We start from the raw sequence: 11,992 nt of genomic DNA on the forward strand, positions 1-11,992 counted from the left end.
CACACCAGTTCCTGAACCAGTGCAGCTGTAGGAAGGTGGTTGACAACAAGTACACTGTCACCAAACCGAGCATCAAGCAAACGGGCCCTTAATAAATTAATAATATTACATTTTCTTTTATTAAGCGGGCGAGGTCCAGCCAAGGGCTGCTCTGCCACCTAACCCTTGTCAATATGATAATACGTATAAGATGAGATAAACTGCGTATGGAGCAGTAAGCTAAATGTAAAATAAACACAGATACAAAAAAATACATTGAAATTAGTTGCATACAAAATAAAGTGTAGCTATAAATACAAAAGACAATAGTAGTAATATAATAATACACAGTGGCGAAGCATGCTGTCTCTGGAAGGGTAGGCACAGGATGGAGCAGGGGAGGGGGAGAAGTGAATTTTTTAAAAAGTAGTATGTTAAAATATAGCCCCTAAAAAATAAAATATAACATATTGCCTGAATCTCATCTCCTGCTGTTCGAAAAAGTCGGGATAGGGATTGAAAAGGATAATCTAGTGATTAACGCTCTTGCCTTTAATCAATAATGTTCGATTCCCTATGGAGGCATTGGTTCAGATTCTACTTTAATCTGGTCTCGATTAGATATCTGAGAATAAAGGTGCCTCTGTCTCGAAGGTCAGAAAACAGTGACGACGGGAATCTATGTTCAGGCCCTAGTCTTCTTACATTTGTTATATTAAAGCTGCTTGTAAAAATTATTTGCTACTTCAATAACAGTATTGTAATTGTTTCTCGCATTAAAGAAATTGATCACTCCACGGCGGATTGGTTATAACAGCATGCTACGACAAGTGCCTCAGGTTCGAATCCCCACCTGGGCATACTTGCTCTTTGCAAGTGTCCCTTCGTCAATGTCATCATATCATCGCTCATCCTCATCTTCCCAATTAGCCAAAAATGACAGAAAAACCAAGTAAAATAAACTAAATCTATCAATCAATTATTTTTTTTAAAACTATTTTATGCATATAATTCTTCTTTATTTTCCTGTAGTTTACGGTTATTACAAGCATAAGAAAACAGTTTTTCTTTGTGACGTTTCAGGACTGTTTCTTATGCTTGTAATAACCGTAAACTACAGGAAAATAATTCTACAATGCAAGCAATACGTACATACAAGAAAAACTATAATTCTTCTTTAACACGCGACTTTTCTTCAAATTATAATACGATTTAGAAAATGATGAAATGCTAAATGAGAACACGGACACTTTTCTGTGTAACATACCGATCAGAACATGTCGGAAACATGGATTCTCTCAATACGTTTGCACTGTACTTCGCCCCCTTTTAAAAGTAGCGCGTTTTCAGTTATGTCACTAATCATGAAAAAAAAAATTGCCTCAATATTCCTTTCCTCAAAGTAATAATTTTAAAATCTGAATCGAGATTGGTGTGGGGACACATACAGCAGCTAACACTTCGCGAAAAGCAGTTCCTCAAAAAAGCTGAAAGCACCAAACTTAACACTGGTAACCAACTTACATGCATTATTTGCAGTTACAATTCTAAAAATGCATACGTTGATAGGTTAGGAGGCCAGGTTTAGAGGTGTTAGCAACACATTTTCGCGACGTGTTAGCAGGAGGGTGTGTCCCGCTCCGGCACGCTCTGAATCTTCCATGGAAACGCTGCTTCAACAAGCTTTGTGCGTCCACTGCCTGCTTCGTCACTCTTCGCCGATGAGGCCGGTCTCACCATGTAATACGTTACAGGCGAATGCGCCCCTGAAATTATGTTTTCCCGCACGAATTACATAGGTTGTTATGGGAACAACTAATGCTAGGTTGTTATGGGACCAACTAATGCATTCTCAGGCGGGCCTCGCTGAATGCACAGGTCGAGTTTCAGACAGGGTTGGAAACTCGCAGTAATTATCGGAAGACCTAGAATTTCAGTTTTCTTTTATTAAGCGTCGTTTAATGAAATTATAAGTAATAAAATAGTTCATAATAGATAAATATATTATGGTAGGTCCAGCCTCCGGTCCCGAGTTACTTGATACCTTCAGTATGTGCCCTGACTCTGCCATTGTTCCATTACCAGCAGATCTTTTACTTTACCTTTGAAGTTTGATGGGTTGTTTACACTTGCAACGTTCGCAGGCAATGCATTCCATGCTTTGGGAGCCGTAAAGGAGAAAAATGATTCAAGAACTATGGTCTCTTCCTTCTATCCCTTTCTCCCTTCCTTGCAGTAAATGGGGGGAGGGGGGTGAAGAATTGACAACAGGACTCAACTGTTATCCACCCTACCTCCCTAGTTGCTGGTACCTCAAAAACAAATAACCTAAACAAATCTATCAAATGATATGAAACATTGGCTGATCTCGCAATTATTGCCACATATACACAAACACATAATGAATTATTTGCACTCGTAACCACCATACTTGGTTTCATATACATACATTGTTTCAGAGGCTTGTTCTGTGTAGTGTATTTGATATATAGTCACATGTTGGTAGTCATCAAACAGCCCTGTGTCCTATGTCCATTTGCACTGACTTCACAGAAGAGCTGATTAAAGTTAGATTTATGTGGACTTGGAATACACTACAAGATTTACATAAACATTTTATTATTGTTGATAATTCACAGCACCAGACGAGACAAGTCAATTTAGAACATGATGCATTAACATGTATGAAGGTGATCAAGAGATTACCTCACATCTGATGACAAGTGGAGATGGCAATACAGCATTCAGCTGGCGAAACACATCCTTGTTTAGGGATCACCCCAATGTGACCAACCACATAGCAATTACACTACCTGACTGGTGCACATTATAAGGGGTTAAAAGTCCAAACAATTCATCAACACACACACATCTCTCAAACAAAAGCTTTTCATGTTTCAATCGCTGCCAAAGCAAAAATAAACATTCAAAATTACATAAATTAAACTTTGAATCAGTAGATGTATAATAAAATCCTATAAAAATATACAGTTTGTAACACATGATCGATCATATATAAAAAAACCTTTCAGTGACAACTGACGTCAGAAATAACAGCTTCAATTCAAAAAAACAGAATTACAAAATCATTAACAACAAACAGTTATATGACACTTTGACATACCTAACAGTGTAGACAATTCTCATGGAAATTGAGTTACAAATCTTGAAACTTACTTTTGGTACAGTATTTCTCAAGTATAATTACAAAATTAGCCATATTTACAAAACTAATGGGTTGTTTACATTCTACTGAATACCGTTATCATGAAAGATACAATTTTTGGAGCTCCATGTCTGAAAATACCACTCATTTCAGCACAGGTATCTGCGTGGATTGAACATAGGTGAAGAAGTTTCAGATTTTCTGCAGTTAGTTGAACATGATGAAACAGGAACAAATGGTGGCATATGTTTTACATTCACTTCACTTCTAGAATGCAAATGAAAGAAATTTAAACCTATTTTGCTGAAATCAATTTCCAGTTTTTGTATTCCAAGTTCAATTGCAGCTGAAAATAAAATTGAAATGTGCAAAACAAAAGAAAAAACACCCACCATTCATCGCTGCTTAACATTGATATGAGATTAAATGTGCTAAAATGGACAACTGTGAATACTTCAGAATAAATCATGAGGGAAAACATCTGATAAGATTCCTGCAATTGTTGAATTCACTTTAAGAACAATTGTTCTTATCTTGTGACTTTTTCAGAATTAACTGAATTAAGTTTCCAATGCCCAATGAGTTTGCAAGCAATGTCAACAATTATTCACACAAAATGATCAGAAATATTCTGTGGTAATGCTCAAAGTTCAGAGATGTGCCTAGGATTTTTGTGAGGGACGGGGAGGGGCAGAATCGTACTTGGGGCTTAGCTTTAACCCGGTCTTGGAAATCTCCTATAACGGCTGGCCCCACATCACCCCATTACTGGTTGTGAAGATCTCCACCTCTAGGTAGGATTGTGGGAGGGAGACTGGCAGTCTGGAGATAGGTCAAGGCCTTCGAGGGCTGTAGAGCCATTTGTTATTATGTTTGGGGAGGTAGAATCAAAAGTTTTTCAATCTACCGAAACATATATAGTCCAATATTTTGCAAAATAACTGTTGCATTTGCAAAATCATAAAAAAATCTCACTTGACATTCATTTTGTAAGGAATCCTAGGCAAGTTGTCCAGGACCCCTCACCCCCTCCATTGGCACACCACTGCCTGAGCTGTATTGAACCAGTACTCACCTGCCACTAAGTATGTTGTGACTACTGTATTTCTAAATACTATTTCTGATTATATTTTTTCAATTATTGTTTTCAGTCTTTCCAAATTCTGTCCATTACACTGATATGCAAAAACATTTAGCACTTCTTCTGGTGTGACATATAGGATGTTGGGCACAGTTATTGGTGTTAGTCAATTAAGATATTCTTCACAGCACGTGCTTCTTAAACAGGCCTCCATTTTATAGGAGGGGTACCAGGAAGAGTTGACAGAAATTGAAAGCTGTTTGGTAAAAAAATATCACTGCACTGAACAAATAGTTGGTCCCTCCTAATGTGATTGTTTTCCCTTTGGTCCAAACTGACTGAACAGTATCAAAGCTATGATGTAGAAGAGCGGTTCTCAAAATTTCACACTACAGAGCCCCCTTTTCACCCAGAGAAGAGGCCGCAGATCCCAACATCATCTATACTCCGGTCAGAGCAAAATTGTATTTTTACAGGCAATGATTGATTCATTGATTGAGTTGGTGTTTTAAGTACACTTTATGCACAGGACTGGACCTTATGACATCCCCACATATTTTGCCTCTATTCATTCTAGTTTTTTGGACTTTTAACCAGTTATTTTTTAAAAGAGATTTACCTACGTTTCGGAGGCTGAATCTGCCTCCGTCTTCAGGGTAGCGTGTAGTCTGTTAGGTCACATAAATGGTTGCCTAGGAGGATTATTCTTGGTCCCCGGAGATCAAGGTGGAAACCTAACGGTGCCACACGAAGCCTTGATCGTGACCTTGACGTGGTCATCTGACAAGTGGAGCCTGGGCCACTCATAATCTTACCTGGCAATTATTTTGTATATAGAGGTCCTTGTGACCGACAGACGGGGTGGAGCCTAGGCCACCAAGAATAATCCTCCAAGGCCTCCGAAACGTAGGTAAATCTCTTTTAAACAATAACAGTGGTTAAAAGTCCAAAAAACTAGAATGAATAAATCACCACTGATTAGCTACAAAGAAGAAGGAAGCAAATTACGTGCCAACATCGTACCCCGCAGTGTATAGTTAGATTGGGCCCCCAATTTCCTAGTTATACAACTATGCACCTAGTAGTGAGAGCATTAGACCATATCAAATAATAGTAAATTACAAGCAAAGGTATCTTTTCAATTTCATGCTTATTATAACAAAAGCATTGACAAGTAAATAGTCATTACTAATGACAAGAATTCAAATATTTAGATAAACAACCAGTAAATAACCTTGACTTCTTAGCACCTAAATTGAGTGTTCACCCCCCTGTTTACTAAATACTTAACTGCAGTAGAACTTTTCCCCAGTGTGTGTGTGTAGCTTCGCTACCCGAGTGGGCGAGCGATCCTCCTAGCTCAGACACGAGGCCTCGATATTATGTAGCATGACATCAGAGCATGTGATGTAGTGTTGCCAAGTCTATCGTACAGCTATGAAATGTTGTGGTGATAACCTACAGTTAAAAGCGGGATGTGAACCACTATGTGCCTCCACCGGGTATCAAACTCGGAACCCTTTGATTACAAGGCAATGATGCAACCACTACGCAATCGGAGAGGCCCCTATTCAGGCAATGAGAATTCGGAAATTATGTTGCTAAGAAGTATTGGTTTTAGCTAACACTAACACCATACGTACACTTTTAGGGTTCCTGTTCTAGGGGAAAAATCAATTATTTCATAATGTGGTAATCAAAGAAAATGCTCTTACAACTGTGTGGTAAGTATTCGCAAGAAAAATGTGTTTTAATTACTAACCTCATGTGTACGATGTAAGAGAACTTATCTTGGTGTGGCAAGAGGCAGCGTGGGTGCAGCTACTTGTTGTGGTATTTTCACATCTTCAAATTGTTATTCTGTGTAATATCCATGCTAATTCAACACATTTTGTAACCATAAATGGTACCAAATTTCACTTGTTCACCCAACAGAGAATCCACACACTACAGGATTTGCAGAAGTTATGCAAGTGTTTGAACGGTGAAACACCTTTGTTCACCATGAAAAAATTATTATTATAAATTGAATTCAGTTTGGCTTGGGAGCAAGATAGTGTGTAATTGAAGAACGGCGAGGCAGTGTGCAGATGCAGGCATTACTCACTTTTATATATATTCTTACATATTTCTAAAAATTAAAAATACAAAATTATTTATTACTTACGTAAAAAAAAAAGGTAAAGTGCTCCCCTGTGCATAGCACCATGCCATGAAGGCGTATAGGGTGTGTGGGGGTAACACCCCACACTTTCTTGATCCGGTCGTGAGTGGGGATGATGTGATCAGCATCACGCCCCTGACTGCCTTTACCCCCCAGGGTTTCCCCCAGGTACCCATGTTATTCGACGCTGGGTGGGCACCGGGGCCGCTTCCAACATTAGAAACGTTCCCGGATTTGAACCGGCCGGGGATCGAACGCGGGACCTTTAGCATGATAGTCAGACGTGTTACTGACTGAGCCACCGGGGCCATTACATTACTTATGTAAAATGAGTATCTATTTTACGTAAGTAATAAATAATTTTGTATTTTTAATTTTTTGAAATATGAAAGAATAAGAGAACAATTTTCAACACAATTTTTTCATGAAGGAAAGGAGAAAAAATTCTAAAATTTGAAATTTTGCTTTTTCTTCTTTAAAAAATTGGACAAAATTTCTGCAGACATCCATGTTGCCTGATGCATACTCTTACTCAGAAACTAGTATTTGAAAAAAAAAAAAAAAAGTCAATGGAAATCTGGATGTCTAATATTATAAGACAAGGAGCAGGCATGAAAGGCTTCTAATCTTCCAATAACTACAAGTACCCAACTGTTTTATTTTACATAAATATTTATTAACAAAATTATTCACTTGTGACATCAATTACTATAAAAACAAATGATCACTGTGCAAAGTCTGAACAAATTCTGATCAACCCTTATATAGCAAATTTCATCTAGAAAATATATGTTATGTACATATATACATACACGCACACACACAGACTCACCCACTCAAGCATTACCACATGCAACAGACACTAAATTAATAACTACTTACTGTACACTTCTTGGAATTATCCCACGCATAATTTCCTCATTCACCCTCTGTCTACCAGAGAGGCTGCTTCAATGACGATGAAAAGCCAAGGCCTGGCAGATGTCTTTTTAGAGGAACCAACACATTCTTTCACATATTGCAGTCAATCAAATTCTTTGAACAAGAAAATATTTACAATATAAGTACCCACAATCATGTAAACATTCCTTGCAAACACTAAGCTAACAAAGCAAATCAAAATAGCTCATATTATATATATATATATATATATATATATATATATATATATATATGATTGATGGTGCTACACAAATACCACAGAAACAATGCACAAACGGAACTAAAGAAGTAGCCTTGTGAAGTTTCAGCCATGAAGAAAAATATTTGGTAACAGTTCGTTATATCAGGGACACTTTTCTTCAAATTTACATGAGAAACTACTTACGGAAATAAGTTTCTGTAGCATTGCCAAAGTTCTTCGAGGTATTTTCTTTCATCTTTCAATCTATTTCAGCCGGAAATCAATTCCCGTTGCTTCAATTTAACCGAAAACGTAACCATACCGTTTATTAACTATGTTTGCCTAACCTAACTTAACCTTCTGTGAATGGTTCATGGGCCTGTCCGTGAATGGTTTGTGGGGCTTGCACCATGACGTGCGTTCTGTAAGACTTCGAGAAATGGCTTATTTCAGTGTAAAAAATTTTTCTAATCGTGTGAAAACCTTAATGGCACCTTCAAATATGTTCCGCAATACACAATTGGTAAGTACGAACCATACGAAACACAAAATATCAGATTTTAAAGTGTCACCGGTATAACGAACTGATACCAAATATTCAAAAGCCTACATTTCATATTGGAACACTATTTCTTTCTAAATCGATCATTAATCATTCACCTGACGAAAACACCTTAACAAGTGCTAAAATTATGCTAAGAGAAAATAGAAAGAGTTTGGTCAGAACGCTAAATCAGCTTTTATTTTGCTGTACTAATTTTAAATACATTAAAACCCTTGCTACATTCCTTTGGAACGTCTGATCCTTCTCCGGAGTGAGTGGTGGGGAAAAAGTGATTGATGGAGGAGAAGAAGAAAGACAATAAGTGTAGTATGTCTTCACATTTGACTAGGTAGGAAGTTCTTCATTTTTGTATGTTTTCTTTACATTAGTTTCACGTAGGTTAGGGTAGGGGTGTTCAGTGAACACTGCAAATCAGAAAACTGACTCAATCAGGACTTTTAGAAAAATGATGAAAATGTTTGCAAAGAACATGACTAAGAGGAAACATGACTTAGAAAAGTTATCATAAGTGAACACTCCTAACCTAACATCAAGAATGTGGATACATACTGCCGTGACTAAATGTGGAGACATACTACACCAATGTTCATATTTACTATGTGTGAATTACTCACAAGATTAACAATATAAATTACAATTTTACTTACGTTTTTTGCAAGTATAATACGTTTTCTTCAATTACGACGTTTCGAGAGATAACTTCTCTCTTCTTCAGTTTTCGGTGTTTTATAAGCAATTCATAAAGTCATAGCTTCGTCAAAATATTTCTTCCATAGTCATCCATCCATCTTCACCTAACCCTTAATCCTGATGACTATGAAAGAAATATTTTGACGAAGCTATGACTTTATGAATTGCTTATAAAACACTGAAACCTGAAGAAGAGAGAAGTTATCTCTCGAAACATCGTAATTGAAGAAAATGTATTATACTGGCACAAAACGTAAGTAAAATTGTAATTTATATTGTTATACTACACCTATACCGGAGGAACCTTAGTTTTAGACCAGTTGGCACTGTGATGGTCTCATAGTTTACAAAGCGACCACCATGAGATAAGTAAATGAGACAGAATGTACTGATCATGTGTTTCACCATTACAATTTGCCTGTCTACTTTTATTGAATAGTCTTCCCGATGGCAAGTTGGTAATGTTTTTGCCTTGTAACCGAGGAGTCCCATGTTCGGTACCCAGTGGAAGCACATAGTGGTTCGCATCCTACTTTAAACTGTAGGCTCCGTTCCAATTAGCCTGTCTGTGCACAAATTGGACTTTAAAACTCAAACTTTTCTCAAATACTAAAGTCGTTTATAATCTGACAACAGTACGATGAATGGTCAGATTTGGAAGAGTCTACGGCAAAGTAAACTCTGTGCCCTCAGCTATCAGAGTCAGCTACTTCTGCTTCTCGTAGCCACCAAATGTCCTCATGTTGCTGGATCAACACTGTAGGAAGAGTACGTATTACTATAGTATGGGGGTGACACCTATAAATCATATATTTCACACTTTTTTACATTTGGAATGCGGAACATTTCCTAAGGTGAAATAATGCATTTCTAACTATGATAATGTCTATTTCTTACATTTACGAGTAGTTACTGTTACTTGTTATTTCGATTCTGTAACACACATTATGGCGACAGTGTACTGGTTTGTTTCATCGCGCGTTGTGCAAGTGTTTTGTCGATTTATGCAGTGTTGCAACCTCGTTCACCGGAAAATACCTACTTTCGTGCCCGGATTTGAAATTATGCTAATACCTCGCAAACCATTGACGTTAGCCTCACAAACCATTGACGTTAGCCCCAAAAACAATTTTAAAGTTAGGTTAGGCAAGCATAGTTAAAAAAAATTAAAAATACTCGACACTTCATTTCATGTTCTAGTGAAAACACGGCGAGTTTGAAACACTCACTATGGGGTTTACATCATCTAACACACGGAACCTTGTGCTCTCGTGCAGAAAGCAAATGGCGGCAGCAGAAACAGCATGTCTAGAGAGAGAAATGGACAGAGATTTTCAGAGAAAACAACATGTATTCACATTAAAAAGGATCAAAACTACATTCACGAACTTCCACAGCGCTACAGAAAATGATTTCCGTAAGAACTTTCTCCCGTAAATTCGAAGAAATCCGTCACCCCTATACTATAGTGTTACCAAAGAGTACTGTATCTTATTTCCGGTTTCCCATAAAACTACTCAAGCATACTGAGTACTCACAACATGTCTCATTACTGCATGGGATTAAACGGTGCTTCATGATATGGCTATTCTTTGAACTCGCTCATTCACGCTTCTAGCAAGTACATAAAGGGCCCTACCAAAGAACAATCACTGCCTAGAAGTTACATAGTCAAAACGCTAAAGTTACGAGCTGCTGCATCCAAAGCTGGTCCCACAATTTGATCCATGACCCACAAGCTGGAAGACAACATGCATTGTTAAGGCTCAGCTTGGACCTTGGACAATGTGTTAGACACATTTGCCTAGAACATACAGTCATATTACCTGCGTATTTGTGACTGTTTAGTGACACCAAAGTTATCATTACACTGGACAACTTGCCACTTGCTTCTCGTAAAAATAATTTCTGATTTCTAACTTGGGTCCAGAGTAAGTGTTGATCATGGTGGATGCGGTAAACAAGTTTTACTATTGTGTACGAGAAATTTTGTTTCCAAGAAGCCATACCCTCAAAGTGAGACTTCGAAATTAATTTTAAAATAAAAGTATCAAATTAGCAATGCGGAAACACAAAATTTCTCGTAAACAATAAGTGTTGATTCTTTCAATTTTTGTAATTATCAATTCCTCCATGATCCATTACTGCCCCATTCATACTTTCAAGCATGTTTTCTTGCTCTACATGTGCACAAATTTCATTCAGGATTGTTGAAGAACTTGCCAAAATCAATATTACACTTCTGACATATACAGGATGATACTAAAAGTTGACAACAAACACCAAGAGAAATTCCTTCAGCAAGATGAAGAAGACAAAAGTGTGTTCTTTCAAGCAAAATAAAGAAAACATAAATTAAGCAAAAACAAGAATTATGATTCCAAAAAGTTGGTGCACTTGACATATCCTAAGTACAGAATACAAAAATAGCTAATTCTATATTTCCACTAGTTAACATCTCAACACAATTAACTTCCCAAGTAGAAACACAGAACCTTCATACAGCTTAAATCTGTCTCCACCTTTTACTAACACACTATATATTTTTTTGTGAGTAATAGGCGAAAAGAAGAGAAGCAAACTACAGTGATTTGAAGCAAAACGTATCAGGCCAATGCTCTACAGTGTTCACACTAATAATAATAATAAAACAATAATAATATTAATGAAGAAAGCAAATCAAAGGAATTAGCATGCATATGTAGAGTTATTATTGCACAAGGAGACTTCCTGCAATTTTGCACTACTGTGGTTTAAATAAACTATGCATTAGCTTTTACAATCTTAAACATACACCCTAGAAGTCCATTTCATACATAACGTATCTTGAAACACACTTACACTGTAGTGATGATAAATTTAGCAATATTTGAAACTTCAATCTTCACTGTAATTACTAGTAGATGTTTCAATTTGAACAAATCAACTGTGGACAATGTCAGGTACTTTAAATTTTCTTGTCAGATACCATGATTATGAAAAATAATTATACTTTTTACCACAACACTCACACATTTTCTTACCCAAAATGACTGAATATACATATTATTCAATGACATGTTTGAGATGTATTTTATATAAAAACAAATATGTCATTTCTTTTAGTATAAATATTATAAGAGCAAACTGAGTTCTGAAAATAGATTTACACTGGAATAACAAGACAGTAAGCTTTAGATATAGTGAAAGGTGAATCATGGAATATTTATCGTATCTACTTCAAA

The sequence above is a fragment of the Lepisma saccharinum genome, chromosome 22 (assembly GCF_977018435.1).
Source record: "Lepisma saccharinum chromosome 22, izLepSacc3.1, whole genome shotgun sequence".
Lineage (NCBI taxonomy): Eukaryota > Metazoa > Arthropoda > Insecta > Zygentoma > Lepismatidae > Lepisma > Lepisma saccharinum.